This window comes from Pezoporus wallicus, unplaced genomic scaffold (assembly GCF_028554395.1).
Source record: "Pezoporus wallicus isolate ANWC-B61680 ecotype Strahan unplaced genomic scaffold, APGP_CSIRO_Pwel_v1 contig_5087, whole genome shotgun sequence".
NCBI classification, from domain to species: domain Eukaryota; kingdom Metazoa; phylum Chordata; class Aves; order Psittaciformes; family Psittacidae; genus Pezoporus; species Pezoporus wallicus.
In genome coordinates, this window is record NW_026642916.1 from 255887 (window position 1) to 277977 (window position 22091).

Below are 22091 nucleotides of genomic sequence, written 5' to 3' on the forward strand. Positions count from 1 at the left end.
ATTTTATTATATACTTTTATCCATGCTCTTGAACACAACTGTTCCAGAACTTGTGAGGTGATCTTTGGAAGCGACCTTGAGAATTGTTAAACACATTCCTGAAGATGCATTACTTACGTTGCATGGGAAAATCTTAAAATGTTGTTGTTCCTGTAAACACTACACCAAAGTCTTATTTTCCTAGAATAATAGTAGTACAGCTTTCATGTATATTAATATTTGAGGATGTGATCAAATAATAATGTTTGGCCTTAACATCTATTTATATTGTGAACTTACTGGTGCAGCATAACTGAAAGTTTTTTTAAAGTAACTGGCATCCAATTAAAATAATATTCAACAGCACTAAACTCCAGAAATTTATATTTGAATTAGTCAATTAGTAGCAGCCATATTTGGCTACATTTTTACCATGGAATGTACAATAAAACCAAAGTATTTATTTTATGCCACTAATAGCTATTAACTACAAATTAGGCTGTCTCAGTGCTTTACGTTTAGTATTCAATGGTACCTTCTTAAACAAGAAGGACAAAAGACACAGGCGAAATGGACAGTTGATGCAACTTTCTTATCAAATCTTGGAAAATAGTTACCACCAACATGTCTTTCTTAATATTTCCTTCATTTCTCTGCTGCCTATTATCTTTCTCAGGAGCAAGAGCTACAAGAGAAGCCAATTTAATTCTATCTCTGATTTTTCAAAGCCAGTATGAAGCTATGTGCCTTACAATTTTAGCATCATCCCCATCTGATTCTTGCAATTCAATCTAATAATTTTTTTTCACTAAGTTCTCCTGATGAGCATCAGCTTCCAAGTATAAAAACAATTTGCAAAGTCTCCTAGGTTTTCTATTAGCCACTTAAATATCCTAATTACTAGGTTTTTATATCTGAGGTTTTTCTCTTTAAGTTCAGCATGTCCTAGAAGTTGGAGACAGGGTTAATAGAAACAACCTTAAAAGACTAAGGTGCACAGTCACACTACTAAAGTAATAGCTGGCAAAAAGTACCTTATCTAATAATATATCATCATCTGCTGTGGATGTTTCTAATGAGAATTCTTACCGATTTGTCCCAGTGCGATTAGATACATCAGCAAAAAATCGGGAAGAAAATATATGGACTTATTACTGAAAAGACGTACAAATGACACTAAAGCTGATTGAACAGTAAATAGTTATGAAGATAACTTGTGTATAGACTCAATCTAATTTGCTTTCTAAGGTGTTTTGAAGGGGGAGGGGAGGAAATGCTCATTTTTCAAAATGGCCAGATGCAAGATTGCATTGTTGAAGACAAAGAATGTAGGGCATACTTGCAAGGTGTGAGATGATATCCTGGAAACACACCACTCAGGGAGGGACCTGAGGTAACGGCCAAGATAATAGTCAACTCTGTGTATGAGTGTTGCTGGGGTCATGTTATAGCTATGGGGCGAAGTTATGTAAGGCCTGGCTGCCTTACCAATTTATGTAAACCGGGGTGTGGGCAATGCTGTCATTTGTCCCCTTTAACTGCTGCTAAAGAGCCTCTTATTACACTACATTTATTGCACCTAGAGATTTTTATCTGACATGCTGCTTGCAAAAGCTCTAACATAATTTTTGACTACTAGATACAGTCTGAATCCCACTGTGAAATCCAGGGTTTCAGTTAAAGCTTTACCTTTTAATTTTTTACAACTTCAAATGATCATATAAATAAATACAACACAGGTTGTGAGAGTACATCAGGACTTTAATGAAAAAACAAGTAGTTTTCACTTATCTATTAAATTTCTATTTTCCCAGAAGAAAATTGTTTCTGTCAATATTTTATGACAGGAATGAATGGTAGAAGGAGGTGAAGTCTAATCTAAGCAGATGGTTGTCAAAAACTGCACAGAAACTGAGAATATAAAAAGAAATAGAAGAGAGTTTCCCCCATTTTGTTTTGATGTCATGAATAGTGAATAAAAGATACATTATAGACAAATGAAAACTAGTAAAAACTAAGTAGAGCAGAAAATGAAAAAAAAGAACAAAGACAAAGTTGCTGAAAAGTATTCTGTAGACAAATTTGTGTGGTTACTCTCTTGTCAGACAAATAAACTGCTCTCAGTTATACATCTGATTGTGGATGGAATTTTAAATCTTAGCTTAAACTTTTCTTTCCAATGAAGGACTTCTTGTTAGATAGTCTACATCTTGATACTTGATTTGTGCGGGAAAATCATGGATTGGGACTGCCTTTTTGTATTTAAAGGAATTTCTAGATAAGAGATCTGAATTAAGTATTGGCTATGTAATGGGAAAATAGACAAGTTAAATAGAAAATTGAACTAATGGAAAAGTATGTATGTACCAGTCTTTTTTAAAAGAGTGTTTGACTGCTTTGCAATCTTTGTGCAAATGTGTATATATTATATTCCAATGTTCATACATGCAATAGTAATTCCTTAATGGAATCTTTTTAATAAATTGATTAGCACTACACAAGCGACTCTTGGTGCCACTGCAGAATGTGTTTGTGTGTTCAGGTTACACAGGGTTGCTTAACCTTGCACTGCATCAGAATTTAACTGACTTACAGAATAAATACAGGCTGAAACAGGCATTTCAAGTCAATGCCTTTGAACTGTGTTAAACTGAGGGTTTTCTCTGAATCAGATTAATAAGTCATTACATATTGTATGCATAGTACTGTTGTGCTAGATATAGTATATATAAAATACATATAATGTAATACTACAGTAGTTACGATAACTTCACAGTATGAATGTTCTTTAAAAACAAAGGAACCTGATTTTTTTTTTCTCCAGATTATTTGTATCTGACTCATTTTAAAAGGTAGCTTAGGGTTTTCTTGACTCATTCTCTCTGTCTTTCTGGAATAAGAGCATTAAATCCACAGTCTGTTCCCAACTATTACTTCAATTACTAGCACCTACTATTCAAAAGTGGAGAGGCTTCACTTTATACAAAAGTATTCCTGTTCTGAAGTCAGAGGTTAATTTGACTACTGAAAGTGTGTACACAGCTTTGGCAGCCTAACAGGTACTTTGAGCCCTTGTAAACTGATTTATACTAGCAAGGATAAAAATTGCAAGGGTTACTAATCTTCATGCTGAAATCATTAAGATAATTAGCACCAACTGTTTTATCTAAGTATATCAAGGGAAAATGTTGTTGCATCCTGGAGCAATGAGTGAAAACTGAGTAGATATGTACCAATCTGTGTTGTAAATGGCATGTTGAAAAAGGCATACTGAAACTGGTGCATGTGCCTTGTGGCATTACATAACCTTCCCATTGGTAAACTCTGTCGTGGTTTAAACCCAAGCCAGACAGCTTGTTCACTCACTCCCAGTGAGTGGTGCCGGGCTGAGAGCCATTGAGGGCCCCACCGCCCCGGGGCTCTCCCCTTCCCCGCTCCCGGAGGAATGGGGAGGAGGATCGAAAGAGTGCAACTCCCATGGGTTGAGACAAGAACAGTCCAGCAACCAATGTACAACACAAATCACCACCGCTACCAGCAATGACAACAATGATAAGAGAAAATAACAAGGGAAGAGTATACAATACCACCGGCCAAGAAACGAGTCCCACCCGGAAGCCCGTGTCCTTCCAGGTAACTCCCAGTATGAAATACCTCTTTGGCTAGCCTGGGTCAGGCGCCCTGTCTCTGCTTCCTCCCGGCTTCCCCTCCTCCCTGGCAGAGCATGAGCCTCACAAAGTCCTTGGTCAGGGTAAACATCACTTAGCAGTAAACGAAAACATCGGTATCCCCAACACTGTTCCCAGGCTGGAAGTCAAAACACAGCGCTGCACCAGCTACCACAAAGGAGAAACATGACTGCTACTGCTGAACCCAGGAAGAACTCAAAAAGTGTCTGTATAAAGTAGAATATTCCCTCTGCAAGAAGTTCCATTATTTCTCACAGTATAACCATGTCAGAACTCCTTTCTGGAAATTTCCACTCATTGCAGTATTCCTTCTGATCTGGTTTACATGTCTTCCTTGTATCAGATAAGGCTACTAAGTGGGATTAATTTTTTTTAAGTGAATGCCTTTAATGAATAAAATAAAAGTTTGTTTTGGTAATGGGATAAAATTTATTAACAAGCAGTCAACTTTTATTTTTCAGTCATATTATTTCAACACTTTTTCTATTAAAAATAAGGTGGGGAGGAAGTTTGCCAGGCAACTTATACTATTTTCTTCTCTGAAAACTCACCTGGAATCTATGCAATAAGTATAGGCCAGACTAGGTGAAGTGAGTGTCATGAGAAAATACATTGGTAGAGCTTGTATATGTAAACTGTATATATTTAAGAAGTGTCTGTTGGGTGTGAGACCATTGCTAGTAGGGCATTCGTTCTGCATAGATGCAGATTAGAGGTGGGAATCCAGTCGCAAAAACCAAATAATAATAAACAAAACTTTAAACTCTTTAGAGTAATTGGAAAAGGGTGGTTTTACTTGTCTGTTAATCCTCACTGCTTACAGAGAACTGCTTCCCAATTGGAAGGATGTGTTGAACAAATGAGCAGCAAACTTCTAAGTTTCATCTGCCCAGCAAAGGAAACATGTCACTTCTGCTTTCAGGCCTGTGCCTCAGGTGCTGTGATTCCTTTTACCAATGAATCACAAAAATGAAAGGCAAGTTATAGTGAGAAAACAGTGACCCCCCAAAGTACAAATAAAGACACAATTCCTAGAGGTTTTCTTGGTTTGGGTGGTTCAAAATCACACTTATACATGAGACCCAAATTTCCCCTCTTTTCATAGCCTGACTTCAAGTAGCTATGAATGTGATTTCTTCCCAGGGTGTGTGCTATTGCTGTTTGTGGGAGAGAACTTTTTGAAAAGTGTCTGTGCTTGGATGAGATGCACAATTATTTTAATGGCTATGAGTTGTAGCAAAACAGAAATACAAAACATGCAAAGGCTACCACTGTGCATCCCTAACAGCTGAGGCACTCCAAGTCAGCCACCCACACGCGTAGAAAACAGAGGAATCTACTAATAAGTTATTATAATGCAGATGTTTTCAAAACTACTGTTGCTATAATCAGACTTTTAAATGAGTTTCTCTCCTTTCTCCCATACATTTCCTCTATATCTGAGAAGACATCTTTCTTACGGGAAAGCCCATTTTCAAATTCAAAGCTCTCTCAACCCATGAAGCTGTAAAAGCCAGGATGATTATGCCATTGAACAGAATCTTCTGTACACACTGTCATGCTCTTAACTGGTGTAAATTGACTTAGTGTCATTGACTTTAATGGCCCTGTGTTTGCAAAACATTTATGTCAACTGTGAATCTGAAGCACTGTATTAAATTCATTACAATGTGAGCTAACTATCTAGGGACTATATTTACACTTAGATGATCCTGTGTAAATACATAAGGAAAACATTTCCAGGAAGCTCCCCATTTAGCTTTTTAAAGAGGTCCAATTACTCTGTATTTCATTAAAATTACCTACTCAAAAAATTAAGGAGAGGAAAATAAACAACCCTCGGGGCTCATGTTTGTGATGTATCTGCCACAGAAAATCACAGGAGATACCTTGAGGAATTTTTGCCTTAGTGAACAGAGTTCAAGCTTTCATTCACAATGAAGAAGGAACATATGATGGTCTCACAAATATATATAGTATTATGAAGCTCAAATAGGCAGTCAAAACAGCGAATCCCTTGAGTTTCAGAGAGAAATAGGGAAAACAGAAGTGACTTTTTTGGATGTGGCACATTTCTGGGGTTTACTCCAGCTTTTTGGTTGTAAGGGATGCGTGCAAGTCTAGTGCATTAGACTGATGTAAGGAAAGGATATGCGGGTACAGAAATGTCTGACAGATGGGAAGTGCCTGGGGGATCTAGGGTCAGAGGATAACTGATTGCTCATACATTATCTACTAAAATACATAAATAATTGATGTTTTAGTTTCTACAAAATTAGTGAAAAACGCATAGTTTGCCAGTTCTGGACAATATATGGATTCCTGAATCCAGCTGTTAAGATTTTAGAGCTAGTATTGAATAATCTTTCTATTAAAAATTAAGATATTGGACACTCCCTAATGTTAACTATTGCATAACAGTTGGAAATTATAAGAAAAGCAGTGGACTCTTACACAGAAACACATTAACTTTCTGGAATGAATAATGATACTTCTGAATTGCATGACAATTTGTATATTTCCTTGTTGTCGTGGTTTAAACCCAGTCAGGCAATTCATTCACTCACTTCCCCCCACTTCTTGCCCTCCCCCTGCTCCCGGAGGGGCAGGGAGGAGAGTCAAAAAGAATGCAACTCCCACGGGTTGAGATAAGAACAGTTTAGTAACTAAGGTATAACACAAATCACTACTGCTACCACCAATAATAATAATGATAAAGGAAATAACAAGGGAAGAGAATACAACACCTCACCACCAGCCGACTGATAACTCACCCCCCCAGCCTGACCAAGCTCTGCCTGATACCTCCTCCAACCCTGCAGTCCCAGCCCTTCCGGGTAACTCTCAGTTACATCCCAGGCATGACGTGCTGTGGTATGGAATACCTCTTTGGTCAGTTTGGGTCAGGTGTCCTGTCTCTGCTTCCTCCCAACTTCCCCTCCTCCCTGGCAGAGCATGAGGCTCACAAAGTCCTTGGCCATACCAAAACATCATTGTTATCAGCTCTGTTCCCGAGCTGAAAGTCAAAACACAGCACTGCACCAGCTATCAAGAAGGAGAAAAATACTACTGAACCCAGGACACTTGTTTTTATAGAATGCTCATGAAACTTAAGCAAAAAAGAGCACAGCAAATGCTTCATTGGGAGGGACTATCAAATGGATAGCAAAGAAAATATATGCAAGCCAGATGATAAATTTCAGACCTTAAAAACAATTAAAAGCCATTATGGTAAAAGTAATCTCTGCAGCATTTGGGGCAGTATGGAAAAAACTAAAGATACTGCAAGTCATACTCTGCGCTGCAAGAGCTGAGCTGTGACTAGGGTTTCCAAGAATAGTTGATAGTCAGAGGTGAAGTATAATATCTTGACAGAAAGTAATTGAATCAAATAGAAAGTTTGGGTCTTTGTGCTTTTTTTTTCAGTTTTCTTTGGATGTTCTCCTGTGTCCCTATCTGAACGTGGGAGACAGGACCTGTAGGTACAAGGACTCTGATAATGTCTGTAAGTAGGGAAGAAGGGAAGGGTTGGGTTTGGGTGGTGTTTTGCCACCCTTGTCAAAGGATGTTAGAGGGTAGTACAGGAAGTAGTTCCCATTTGGTAGCATAAGAAGATGTCTGACAGTTTGCTGCACGTGAAAAGAGTTGCTGCACACTGTCAAATTGCAGCCCCAACCTTTTCTTCAAAAGCTGCTTGCTAGAGCTCTAGTAATCCCAGCAATGTTCATTAAATGAGGGTTTGTGGATTCAGTTTCATGCATGGTAAGGCAGAAATATGTTGGTATGTTTGCAGTTTTTTGGGGGGTCAGGGTTGTTGACTTGTATGCACTCAACTGGTTAGAACACTTAATGAAAAATACAGCTTTCTTCTCTCTAAACCCCAACTGTCCCTATCGTGCTGTATTGAATAGGAAAATAGGACAGAACTTGATTTTTCAGCCAGAATTGTAACCATGTGTGCATGTAAAGAAGGGACACTACCTTCACACCAACCTGTGAGTTTGTACTCACAGTTTACCTTACACTGAGACACATTGGTAATGCTGAATATGTTACCGAATGTCCCCACAACAGTGCAAAGTAGCTAATGCTGTTTGCTTCTTCAAGACTTCAGTTTCAGAAATCTGTGGCTGTTTTTAGCTCAGATCTTCTAGGAATCCATAGTGTTCACAATGCTGAAACCATGCAATTGCAGTGCACAGACTGTGTACAATTCAGAGATGAAATATCATCTCTGTTTCCCTCCTGTGTCCAAAAATATTTTGCCCTGGAAACTCCTGCTGGGCTGACTCATCTTTATCATAGAATACAAGAGTCATTTGGTTGTGATACCCAGGGTTTTTTTAAATGTGTGTCATATGATTTTTGTCCTTGATATTTGTTGACAGAAAAGATTGCTGACCCAGTTAAATCATGGAAGTCTAAATATCCTGTTGCCTAGGATTTGGAAACACAGTTTTTACTAAAGACATCCTACTAGTGGCTGCAGGTGAAAATTATTTATGCAATTCTGGTGGCTTATGGGAAGACTGGATGAATAACAATTTAAGTAAATTGTTAACCAATTTCTTTATGCAATTGCAATACTTTTGCATGCCAAATAGCTAGGTAGTGGCATACCAGATTTTATAAAGAGCTTACTCTGCTCCATCTGAAAGTATCGTACTTTCCATGTGGCACTATCCATAGAAAACTTTTAGAGAAAAAAATAAAATAAAATAAAGCAGTCATATTCCTCTCCATTATAAATGGAACCTGTCAGTTTTAAAAGAAATATAGGCTTCATGCACGCTATCAAAAGATTTAGCCTGAAAATCTTCAGGATATATTGATCTGAAATGCTTTTAAGATACTTTCAACTGCATATGTAGTAACTTCCATGCAGATATAATCCTAGAAAATACAATGGAAGAATTCATAGCAATTCCAGATGTAAAGAAGCATGAAGTATGTGAGTAGTTTTATCAATATCTTCCAAGTGTGACTTTTCATGTAAAAAGGTAAAACTAGATCTTCATCTTTCCTTTCCTTTTTGTAGAAGTAAATTCAACAAGTTGTTGATGAACATTCTGAAAAAATAAAATGTTTCAAATCTAAGATTTACTGTGAACAGTATTTTGAGGTATCTTGCAGATATTTTGACAGATGGCTGTGGCAACCATGTTCACATGTAGATTGCAAAATTAAAAATGGGGAAAAAAAATGAAAGCATTTTAACTTGCAATAATTTGTGGTTCACATTATCAGTTACCAAAGCATGAGAATTTTAAACAGCCAGTTTCACAAAACGAATATTTTTTTTTTTTTTAATAATTCTGGAAAGTTAGCTGTGGAGACAGTGTTCTCACGGGAGAATGCATAATTAGTACATAAACGCTGAATAATCCTGAAAGATACAGCAAGGCCATGAGAGGCCCGAAGAAGCTTAAGCAAGCAAGATAAGAAGAAGCTGGAATTCACTGAGTTAATGAGAACTGTGGACTGTTGGCAAGCTTTCGAGGTCAAGTTCTCACACCTGTGCTTAACCAATTATAGGTTAGTCACTAAGGGTCTTCAAGACGTATCCAATCATAATATGCCAAATCACTGTATGTGCATGTAAGAAATAGTATATAAGGAGTTAAGGCTTTGTAATAAATTTGGCAATCGCTTGATCACATTGATCGTCTCTGCGTTGTCCGTGACTCCTGCGTCAACAAGTGGCGCCCGAACAGGGACCCTCCGATCGGTAACTCGACGAAGACGAGTTTGAAGGTCCGACAAAAACGACGGGGGGGAGAGCCGGCCGAAAGTCAGCGCTGCCCCGGTGCTGGGAAGTCAGAGGTCTGCAAAGCTTTGGGGATCTCGCTCTGATCAGGTGAGTGGCTGGGGAGGAGATGGGGCACTTGCTATCCAAAGAGGAACAGGCAGTGGTGAAGCTCCTCCAACACATTCTCTCTAAGAGAGGACTGCAATATGATAGTGCTGCCTTACAGAGGCTGTTAAAGTGGTCCCGTGATCACAAGGTTAGTAAAGGGACCAAAGATTCACAGAAACACTCTACACTTTGGAGATTGGTGTTTGAGACTTTGAAAGAGATGAAATTGGAAAGGGTGGCGGTAGCTTCTGTATTTGCTGCCACAGCTCCAGTAAGAGGCTGTCTCCCCTAACCCCCATCATAGTGCTGCGGCTATGACTTATGCACGTCCTGTGGTACCTGGAACGGCGCCGAAAAAATCAATGCCCTGAGCCAATGAAAGCAAGAGCCAGGTTCGCAGATGGCCACATATCGAACGAGAGACAGCTGACAAGAAAGACATAGCTGTGAACAACGGAGACCCTGAGTTCAACCCAGGATCAGACTCCAAGTCCCCAGATTTATATCCTCTGCTTCCAGACTCTGACTCTTCGTCTCCCAGGTCGGCCTGCTCGGCTCATCAGCAACTACTCACTGGCCTTGGAGACGCTCAGCTGCAACAATTGATGAAAAAGCTTGAAGCCCTCGAGACTCGGATTGACACATCTCTATCAGTGCCTCCACCTTATCCTCTGCAAAACCCCTTCCTTAAAGAAGGCAAACAGGGGGAGGGGGTGGGAGAGGTATCGGGGGGCACAAATCCTGAGCACTGTTGGCAAGGGTTAATCAAAGATGCAATTATTACAGGTGAATTTTTTGCAATGGGCCTCTCTGCATATCCTGTGTTTACTACACAGCAGGGGGGTAAAAGAGTGGGAAGCTTTTGATCTCAAAATAGTTAAGGAGGCCCAACAAGCAGTGACCATATATGGGTTAAAATCCTCTTATACTCAAGCTGTATATGTTATGATTTTTTTTGCAATTGACAGGACACTTTAATGACTCCCTTGCTATAATACATGGTCAGGCATTAGGTTCAGGTTATATGACTAAAACTCCGGGTATTCTGGTCCAGTGCAAGGATTTGGAAACCGGCATTTGGAAAGGTCCTACGGAAGTAAAACTAACAGGTTGAGGTTGTATGATGTGTGTAAATTACAGATTCTGGTTTGCAGTGGGTGCCAGCTCGATGGGTGAAACCCTGGAAAGAGTCAGCATCACCCCAGGACACCCCCCTTGTCAGTGATTGAATGAATTGAAATTTGAGCTTAGGACATCCATTTTATGGACGTTTTCAGTCCTTCTTAAAGTGAAGGGAGCAACCTTTTTTACATTAAAGTAAACAAACAAACAAAAACCAAAACCCCAAAAAAACCACCACTCACCCCCACGCCCCCCTCCCCCCCAAACCTCCAGGGAAGCAAGACCAGTGCGGGATACAGACGTATTGTGTGGTTTTCTGGTGGTGGGAAGGTCTCTCTTATGCTCTTATCAGGGGTATTGGGCACACTGTGACGGACCGTGGACTTGGGATCCCTTATACAACTCATTTGATACAGTCTCTCTGGGATACTCATGTACTAGAAGTTGGGAAATATAAGTATGTCCACATTTCTGTCGACCTTTGGAGACCTCTGTAGATACTGCTGGCCACTTCTTCCAGCACAGGCTGGCCACCTGTGTCAGAATAAGTGTGCATTTTGGTCAGTATAAAAGCCCAAGCCTCATACGATGTGGGGAAGGCAGAGCCTCTGCGGGGACGCCCACTAAGTATAAGCCTGCCACCTCGCACTGCAATGATGCTTCTCAGAGCTGGTTTCCTGTTAGTCTCCACAGGGTCCTTGTGCCACGTTCTGTACGTGGGACTGTAGTGGGAGTAATGATTGTCTGGATTTTGTGCTTCAAATATTGTATTTGTGTGGCGTGTGCTTGTGGGATCCCATACACGTGTGTGCGTGTGTGTGTGTGTTGAGGGCAGACAATGTTCTGTGTATTATTTGTTGTTGGGTTCACGTAAAAGTTTTTAACCGGTAGCAGTTTAACATTTCAGGCAAGAAAGGGTTAATACAAAAGTGCAATTGCCGGTTGCCGGCAGGTATTTATGGTTGCAGGTAGCTGCTGCTGAGCAGGCCGGCGTTTGTAGCGGTGCAAAGCAGGGTGAGCGACTTTTGGAAAAAAGAAAAAAAAAAAGAAGGAAAAAAAGCTGACCTCCAATTCAGCTGCGGTGCAACCTCTCAATCTATTGAGGTATTGAGGCAGTTTGTAGAGACACCACAGACAAAGCCTAAAGAGCACCTTTAACACAGTGGGTGCATGGTAGGAGCCTTGCTTAGTATGTTTAAGGTAACCTGGGGGTGAATCCAAGACTTGGAGGAATAGATAGATCGGTTGAAATAAGAACTGCTAACTAAAAAAGCAAGAGGGGTAGTGCAACCACAAGGTTTATGAGCCGTCACCTAAGCAGCATCAGGGTGGAAGAAAAAACAAAAAAAAGAAAATAAAAGAGGCAATGATGCAGCAAACTCCTCAACTGTTAACAATGTGCAGTTTAACCTGTCTGCTTCTCAAGAACTGATAACCTGGAGGAGGGGCTATATTTGCATCCTCCTGCCTACAGGTCCATGGCGACTGCCTGCAAAGTTTGTCAAGCCTTGCCATGAGCTGGACAGACGAATGGAAAAACCTGATGCCTCAGCTACAGGAGCTGACCCTGAATACCCCAAGCAGAATGAGATAGAGGAAGAGAAAAATGAATGATTGCAAAACATCACTTGGGGGCAACTGAAAAGTAACATCCTGAATATGTGTGCTTGTAAAGTAGCTATTATTAGAGGCTGTGATTTTCTGTATAAAACCACCTGTATTTACTAGCCAGTTGCTAATGAGGAACTACACCTTGTGTTGTATAGATTTGTCACTTGTAAAAGAGATGTTAGAGTATGGAAATTTGCAGTAGCTGCTAGAAAATGCTAAGGCAAAAGCTGGAAAGATTCTAATACAATGGTAGTGTTATAAAGCAGGTAATGGAACAAATTAAGAGGGTGGGAGAATTCCACTGGTAAGAAATTTCTTTGGCTAGTCCCTGGCTGCCATCAGCATCTTCAACATGCTGCTGCACCCTGTAATAGTTACTCTGCTAATGTAAATTTGCGTGTGCCTTGCTGTAGTAGCGACTTGTCACTGGATGAAGCAGGTGAAACTCTGCATTGACAACAAGGTGCAAGGACTGAGGCTGACAAAATGCCTGCTACCACAGTCAAGTGCAAGACTGGGTTGTCCTCTGTGTTTGCCACCAAGAGGAACCTTTAGCTCCGCTGTTGGCTGCAACCCGGCAGGCATGGAGCGGTGGGGACACAAGCCATGCCAGACCTTGATGTGAAGGATGGCCTCCCCTGTTACCATACAGCAGAAAAAGGGGGCAGGCCCAGCAGCCTGTAGCTGGCATATGTTGGAGATACAATCCAGCCCAAATCCCCTGCTCAAGTAGGGTCACCCAAAACATATATAAAACAAAAAGGGGGAGATGTGGAGACAGTGTTCTCACGGGAGAATGCATAATTAGTACATAAACGCTGAATAATCCTGAAAGATACAGCAAGGCCATGAGAGGCCCGAAGAAGCTTAAGCAAGCAAGATAAGAAGAAGCTGGAATTCACTGAGTTAATGAGAACTGTGGACTGTTGGCAAGCTTTCGAGGTCAAGTTCTCACGCCTGTGCTTAACCAATTATATGTTAGTCACTAAGGGTCTTCAAGACATGTATCCAATCATAATATGCCAAATCAGTGTAAGTGCATGTAAGAAATAGTATATAAGGAGTTAAAGCTTTGTAATAAATTTGGCAATCGCTTGATCACATTGATCATCTCTGCGTTGTCCGTGACTCCCGCGTCAACAGTTAGCATAGTAAACTACATCAAGGATGATTTTAAATCAGCAACAAAATACTTATGTTTTCTTAAAAGTATTGTAATACAAAAATTACATTTTACCAATTTTATTTTTTAAAATCCAGTTAAGAAATTGATTCTGCTAAAGTTTTTTAAATGATGAAATGATCTCTGGGGTTTTAAACTGTTTGTTTCCATGACTTTTAAAATACACTTTTAATTGCTAAGAATAACGTAGAAGAGCAATATGGTAAATAATATAGCTTATTCTGGGCAAAATCCAGCCTTGAAGGTAGGTTTGTCTTTCAAAGATAGGTAGAAACAATTAAATGATGCTTTCACTTTACTAGGCTGATTAGAAGCAATTCAAGTGCCTTAAGTGATGTAAAGCTTTAAATCTATTGATTAAATTTGCATCTCTTAATTTAGAAATGATCATCCATGTGGAGTGCAGCCCAAGCTGCAGAATCTTTTACTACTTGAGTATTGATTTTTAATATGTCAAATGTACTAATTAAAATTTATCTTTCTTAGATTGAATTATAAATTTTAATATTTGCTCAAATTTTAACCACCACCGTCTATAATATTTTGCAGGATTATAAGGGTCATCATGTTGCTCCAGTAGACAAAGAAAGAAAGAGGAAGCAGCTGCTTTCAGTTCAGAAGAACATGAAGACTGTGCTGTGTAACATATAAATGCAGAAAAGGTCAAAAAGACTGTTTTAGTTGAATGCTGCAGTTCTGTCACTGCATGGTACTGACCACATCCAGTCTTGATTAGGTCATTTCATAGTAGAGAGCCATGAATAAATGGGTTGAATAAAACACTTCTGGCATTACATCCCTTTGAGTTGCAGTCTGACAGAGCTGTGCTGTGTGTTCACCTGCTTTTGTAGTGAGTTCATACTCGGCAACACCTGTTTGGAGGATCTTCCTGGCAATCTTGGACACTTTCATAATTAGAGAATTATTCTACACCATTTAATCTTGGCTATTTAAACCTGTTTTCCTTGCGACAAAGACAGCATGGCGGAATTTGACTTGCATATGATCATCTTCAAGACCTTTCAAATGTTTCAAGATCTGCAACATTATTGCCTTTTGAGGTACAATTTCTCCCTCTCCTTGGAAACAGAGATTTGGAATGTTAAGGTTGGTTGTTTTTTGTTTTTTTTTCTTAAGATGATAGGGCACATTTCAAATTATTTAATATGAAGTAAAACATTATTGCCCTCACCTAAAGAAGGAAGGTAGTAGAATTATCTCAGTTTTATAAGTAATCAAATATACTTTGCTATCATATGAACCCAGGTCTTCTTCAAAAGTGAAGCAAGCATACTCTCAAAGAACCGTCTAAATGCATACAGTAAGTTCTTCAAGTATAACTGTCTTTTCCAGTCCTTTATTCTCTGTGCAGAAACAATTGACTCATGGAATGTATTGTATGGCATGTTCAGTTTAAACAAGGACAGTTTAAATGAATAAAATATAAATGAAGGTTGCATTGCATGAGAAATTAAGAAACCCGTTGCTCACTGTCACATGAATGACATATGAAGAATAGAGTCTATAAAAAGGCATAGATTATTTAGTGAAAATGAGAGTGGACATTGGTATAGTGTTTATTCTTTACTAATCTGACCCAAATAATCTTATTGGTACTGAAAGTTTCCTATAATGGGTAGAGAATAAAAATCATAGAATCATAGAATGGTTAGGGCTGGAAAGGACTTTAAGATCTTCAAGTTCCAAACCCCCTGCCATGTGAAGAGATGCCTCACACTAGAGGCCTGGCCTTGAATACAGCCAGGGATGGAGCATTTACCACTTCTTTGGGCAAGCCATTCCGGTGCCTCACCACCCTTACAGTAAAGAACTCATTCCTTATACCTCACCTAAATTTCCCCTATTTAAGTTACACCTCTTGTCCTATTCGATAGTCCCTGATGATGAGCCCCTCTCCAGCACCCTCGAAGGCCCCCTTCAATACTGGAAGGCTGCTGAGTTCTCCACGCAACCTTCTCTTCTCGAGGCTGAGCAGCTCAAACTTTCTCAGCCTGTCTTCATACAGGAGGTGCTCCAGGCCCCTGATCATCCTCGTGGCCCTCCCCTGGACTTGTTCCAACAGTTCCACATTCTTTGTATGTTGAGAACACCAGAACTGTGCACAGTACTCTAAGTGGGGTCTCATGAGAGCATAACTGAGGGGCAGGATCACCTCCTTCTACCTACTGGTTGCATTTTTTTTGATGCAGCCTTTTGATACAAGGGGATAATGTATTAGTGAACAAAGAATAATGTTACAAGATAAAATACATAGCAATTTATGTAGCAAACAGGTAAATAGTAAAGTTTATTAAAAAAATAAATATGTTCTTTGCCTCCCTGCCCTCTGAGCTGTTTGGTAATATGGCAGCAGTGATTTAGATGTCCTAATTTAATGTAAGATGAATTAAACTTACTTATTTCCATTGACTGTAAAGGGCATCCAGCCAACTAGCTTGAATGTACATGCCTATATTGCACAGGTCAATATTTGGCAGATGAAATTATTTCCTATAATCCCAACTAATTGAACACAAACCCGAGATCAATCACCAGTTTTGGAAGAGCTCAGAAACACAGAAAGAAGAAAAGCCAATCTTCTGCTGTCACTTAATGAAAGCCTCAGACTACACTTAGATGCAGGGTGGATGGACAGGTCCTGCACATAGTTGTGCATGCTCAGCATTTGACTGTCTTATGCTGGAAGACCTTGTGGTGATGTCAGCAATGGGCAGACACAGAAATGGCATTTCTTCTTTAAAAGGTCTGATGTTGCATGTGCCATAGGATTTCAGGAGACTCATGGTTGGTTAGCCAGGGCTGTTCTGAGAGCCCTGGCATGTCACCCTGTCTTGGATCCCCTGGGGAGTCAGAAGGGAGCTTGGCCAGATGCTATGACTTTTCCTCTTTGCAAACTTGCACGCTGTAGAGTCGTATAGGCAAACGTGAGCAGGGGCGTAATACCTTAAAGCTCTGCTTCTATCATTGTACAGTCTAAAATAGAGTTGCTGTGATGGCAGGTGGACTTCACTGTGCATTTCTGTTCTGTTTAAAGATACTTTGTATTCAAACAAATGGCAATGTAGTTTTTATTGCTATCGGAAAGCACAAAATGGATAATTCTACCTAAAATAGACTCCAACCTCTTTTATATTTAGCCTAAAGTGAATCTTCTTTAATGAAAGGTTTGGCTGAAGGCTTGAAGTACATGTAAGTGACACATTTCTCTCAATCATAACATTCATCATTTTCAATTGGTAATATGCATGTTTCATTTAAAAAAATACATAAGATGTTCAAACCCCTTGATTACTGAGGAATTCTGTGCAAAGAATTTATGATATATGTTTTCAGGCTTGTCAGTAAAGCCTAAATCCCTTCTGAGCTCAAGTTTATATCACATGCTGTATATGCTTTTCTAGTACACACCAGCAGAATAGGATATCTTTACCTTCATGTATTTAACACTTATCAAACAAGTCATTTAGCCTATACTAAAAGCACAGAAAGAAACAAAACCCAGTAATTGATAACATCATAATAATATGGAGTTGCACTTAGAGCAAATAACAATCTGTAAGTAATAGTTATGCAGATCACAGGTATGACTGCTGACTGGGGAGTAGCAGCTGGTTATATGGACACTCTGCAATTATGTGATTAGAGGAAAACATTTTTAAATGCTGAAAGCTGTATTTGTATTCTTGTTCAGTCGCTTAAAACACTTTCCTAATTTTTAGAAAAAAATCCAAATGTGTGTCTACTGAAAAGAGAATTGAAGAAGCTGAGCATTTTCCTAAAAATTGAATTACGCATGATTAGCAGATAGAACCTAGCAATAAAATCACAGATGTGAAAGAGGAAATGTTTTCCAAGTAAGCAATATATTTAAAAAAACAGGAAGGGATTTAGTAGACACAGTAAGGATTCTTTCCTGTAAAGCCCACTACATATTTGCACACTGTGGGTGATATTCACCTGGTTTATCTAATTTGTGATCTATGTTTCAGCTGCTGTATGGAAAAAGCTTTGGTGTCCTCAAGAAAAACAGCAGTAGTTCTGCTTTGCTGATTTCAGCTCTCTCTAGTCTTATCGCCTTGCAGACAGCAGGAATCCAAAGATCTCTCAGGTTTGCTATGCTGATAATTTTGCAGGGAAGTTGAGCAATAAAAAAAAAAAAGCACCAACCAAAAAAACACCAAACTAAAAACCCTCAAATTACTTTAAAATACACCAAAGCAGTCTCTGGGCAACTTTTATACCAAATCCTCATTTTAAAATTGCAATAGATATGCTTTATATACTAGAGATTGAAAAGAGATATCAGATGCAGTTTTGACTCTCCCTTGATGTGGGAATCTCATTTTGATAACCAGATGTCTTAGCCCTCTAGCTTTCTGTACCTCTCTCTTTCTCACTACTGTATTCTATTTATATTCTCATTTTCTAATCTATGTTTCCATTTTCTTCTGCTTTCATTCTCTTCAGTCACATGCAAATATTTGTGTTACCTCGAAGAAGGCAAGGCTTTGATAATTTTGATATAGATTTCCTCTTCTCATTATGCTTCTTCTAAAGTCTAACAAACAAGAAATACTGTCATTTAGATATCTACTAGGCCCAAGTAAGTGTCAATGCTATCAGCAAACACAGCTGGTAGCATGGTAACTGTGACGGAGAATAAATGACTCTCTGATACAAATGAAGCTATGCTACTTGCATCCATTTTAAGTTACTACTTTAAGTTACTACAAGTTACTAAATCACACTTGTAGTCATGACAAGCTTTTATTAATTTTACTTTGGTTTAACAGTTTTCAGCTTAGACACCAAGAAAATGATCTAATAACTTAGAGGAGTTGCTTATGTAGACTTAATTCTAGACTATCAATTTATGCTGTCTAAACACCTGCAGCAAAATCTTGTTCTGCTAACTTCAAACAACTTAGTGCTGCAGAGTTTAGTGGAAATAGTGGATGTATTAAGAGTGTTTGAGAAAATGCATTATATGTTTTGTAACACTTCATACCATTGCTGAGAATTTTCTGACTTTTCAGAATTTCTTCACATATTCTGAAACAGGATCTTTCGATAGAGCTACATTAAAAGCTCCCTCTGAACAGCAGAGTTGGAAAGTTACCTGAAACATGCTTTTTTCTGTAAATTAAGGCTAGTCTCTTTCTCATTCCAACAAGCTGTGTGAAAATCCTCTTTTCTTCTTTTCAAAATGAAGGAAATTAAATGACATAGGAACACTGTAGGAAGAAGGTCTGTAGGACGCAAGTGAAAATAATGAAGATAATTGAATGTACCCTGGAAAAAAAAAAACAACTATGTAAAAAGTTCTGAGTTGGAGATTTTGTATAAAGCAGCACACACAAAGGGGGTGTAAAGAGGCAGGTACCTAGAAAGCTGTGATATTTTAAATGATGGTGGAAAACCCCTTGTACACTTCATTTTTCTCTTCAGAGGTGCTCTTCTATTCTTTCTCTGGTTTGTATTTGCAGATCTCCAAAATGACAGTAATTTCTGAGGAGCCCAGGCATTTCCCAAACTAGAAATATATCTTGGAATAATTTGTATTCATAAACTTCAGTCTCTGCCTTACTTGAAGTCTGAGATAAGTACTTGAGCTCCTGGCACTGCACAGACACAAATGCTATTCCTGAGCATGAGCATCTGCAAGTCATGGGCCCTTCACATGAAAATCAGCCCTGGGCAATCAAGCAAACATTCCCTGCCAAGTTTGTTCAAACTTTTCAATGATCTTGATTCCCTGCTTCCTCTGTGGTTTCCAGAGAACGATTAATTTTTTATTTTGGGGGTGTCTGTTTCCTGTGTGTGGTGATGCCAGGTGGCGCAACACAACCCCAGTTTCAGCTGGGTAGGGAGACAGGAGTTCCCAAAGATAACATTTTTGTAGATGGATTTCTTACGTCTTTCGTTTATCCTTCAGGGTCCAAGACTTTGCTAAACATTTTTCTAAAAGTGGAAGAAACTTCCACTTTTAGAAAGTGAAGGTATGCTACGTATCTCAACAAAGTCCTTACGCACTCTGAATGCTTTACTTTTGTAACTCCTTAATCCTCTGTGACATGCAGCATGTTGATCACAGAGGCACTCCCTCCTCTGAAGACCAGTGTTCAGCTCCTCAAAAGTGTTTATATGTTCCCACTGAAACTATAGGAAGTTAATTGCCTTAATCCATCTGGACTCATATGTTGTGCTGTACTGGCCATGTTGAAAATAGTGGGACCACATTTTAACAGCATGGTTTTAGGCATGTGTGAAAACCATGGGCAGCTCTCCAGGTACTCGGATACTACAGTGACAGAGGATACATAAGCATTTGCTTAGACAGGCAATTGAACAGATTTCAAAAGAAAGGCCTCCAAAATGTATCTTTTATAATATATTGCTGCTTTTTAACAGCTTGTTGTTGATAGATTTTTAAACCTGCAGCATATGAATAATGCAAATAAAGAAATGCTGCACACTAATGTTGATTCAGTAACACTTTGTATGCTCATTAGCTAGTGTGCATTATAATTGAACTCTTACATGTGACAGCCACATGAATGCCAAATGAAACCGTTATGATTAATGCTGTTACAATGAATACCAAATGAATTTTTAATGACTGAACACTTACCATTTTCTCTTCCTGTTGATTCTGTGGCAGGCAAAGTTTTGATTATTTTTAAAAATTGGATTTGAAGCAGTGATATGAATGGCTTGTTGCACTGTAACATAGAACATGCTTATCTGGTGCTAAGTCATTTTCAAGACAATTTTTGTTGAGTGTTTAAAAAAAAGCTACAGGTAAAAAAACCTGTTTTTCTAAAAACTGATAATGAATGAAGAATTATTCACTTGCTCCTCTTATAAGATTCACTTAGCAGCAATCCATGGATACTAACCAGACATCATAAGGAAAAGGAAATGGGGATGACTGCTAAAGCAGTGAGTCATTTTTATTTCTTTCTGTTTTTGCAAACTGTGGCTCTGGAGTGATGGAAAAATAGATTTTTTTTTTTTTGTTATTGGATTGAATGCTACATGAATAAACAAACAAAATATTCATACTTTAAATACAAACTTTGTTCTTTATTCAGGTGAGCAATGCTTCCACAAAGTTTCTTAGCCTTACAGCACTATTTATCTGCAGGGAGCAGTTGTCATTAATGCTACCGTATTGTCTCATATGCATAGTAATTTGCTTTATAAATGGCCATGGACCTATTTAGGGAAGTGTTTACTGGTGACTGCAAGAGTTCTACAACCAGGTCCATGCTGAAACACCATCCCATCTAACATAGCAACTCTTGGTGCAAAGGGTAAAGCCTCCTCTCTGGCTTCAGACATTTTTATATTTCACAGAGAGGCAACTAAATCTGAAACTGCATCTACTGGGCTTCTGAAGGACACAGGGAAGGATTGTGTTCACAGTTGGAGATACTTATGTAAAGTTGTTTTCCTTGTGCTTTCATGAGCTATACTAAATGCCCTGTGAGCCACATGCCTGTGGATTAGTTGCTCTCTTCTGACCTAGGTTGTATGAACTTCAAGAAAAAGAACACAGGTTTGCTCCTGAGTTCAGTAACACCAAGCTGTCACTCTTTATCTTTTACTTTTCTTGGAATTCAATCTCTAAATTGGTATAAAAAGTTATAGTGTTTGTCTCTTTATATTTATTGCAAGAGACTATGAAAAATAAAATTATATCTGAGCAAGAATAAGCGGTTGCTGGCCAAGTATTCTGTGAGAAACTGCTGTAAATTAGGAAGAAAGTTGTGTTCCATAAATAACAGGCTAACTGCAGAGAGCAACAATGCCACTCTTCACAGCAGCAGCAGAAATGCATGGTGGTAACAAGAGAGCAAAGAACTACCAGGGTTCTCGGGCAAAAGGAATGAAAGGTCAGACCTGGCTGCTCCTGTGCATTCCCTTTCCATCCCTGCCTTCTTTCTTGGCTCCTGCAGGCTTGCTCAGGGATTGTTCTGGGGTACCAAAGACTTCCATGGGTGGGGATTGAAGCAATTTTTGCCCGTGTTTGCTTTAGACACTGCATGAATTTTAAACCAAAATGGAAGAAAGCACTTTGTGTTTCAGCCATTGAGGCTTTCCAAGCGTAATGTTTCTAACATCTCCCATTTTGCCCTTACCTCCCTCAATACGCTACCTGAGTTGCATCTCTATGATGTTATAACTTTGATATTTTTTTTGTTTTTCTTCTCATTCCCCTATTTTACTAAATTTTCCCTAAGAATTTTTCCATCACCCAAAATAATAGTTTCTTGATGTTTTCTTTCCATGGCTAATGTAAGCAATGTAAGACCTCAAACTAGGTTATTTTCTTGAAAAAGTAAAATAAAGATTTAGGCTCCTCCAAGTTGAAATTCATCCAAACAAGAACATTCATGACACAGGTGGGTCAAAATGAGTCTGGTTCACAGGAATTAAATGAGTAGAATCAAATCAGGAGGTACTCTTGTGATCCTGCTTACACAGAAGAAAATTATAGTCTTGTTTTAATACTACAACAAGCATCTAGTTCCATCAGATAATGCACATTAACTGCAGATTGAGTCTTTTTCCATGCAGCATGCAAGACATGGGTCTGAGGAAGATGCAATCTGAATAGCAAGAC

The 22091-nt window shown here is 39.0% G+C and overlaps 1 long non-coding RNA gene across 1 annotated transcript in view; it reads left to right on the top strand.

Annotated features, from left to right (window-relative positions):
• The window catches only part of LOC130611952 (uncharacterized), an 85602-nt gene extending 66160 nt beyond the window's left edge, over positions 1 to 19442 (top strand). The window contains exons 2-3 of the long non-coding RNA XR_008975361.1: positions 13991 to 14548; positions 18949 to 19442. This is a non-coding gene — a long non-coding RNA (uncharacterized LOC130611952). The remainder of the gene's footprint in view (positions 1 to 13990; positions 14549 to 18948) is intronic.
• The last annotated feature ends 2649 nt before the right edge of the window (positions 19443 to 22091 follow it).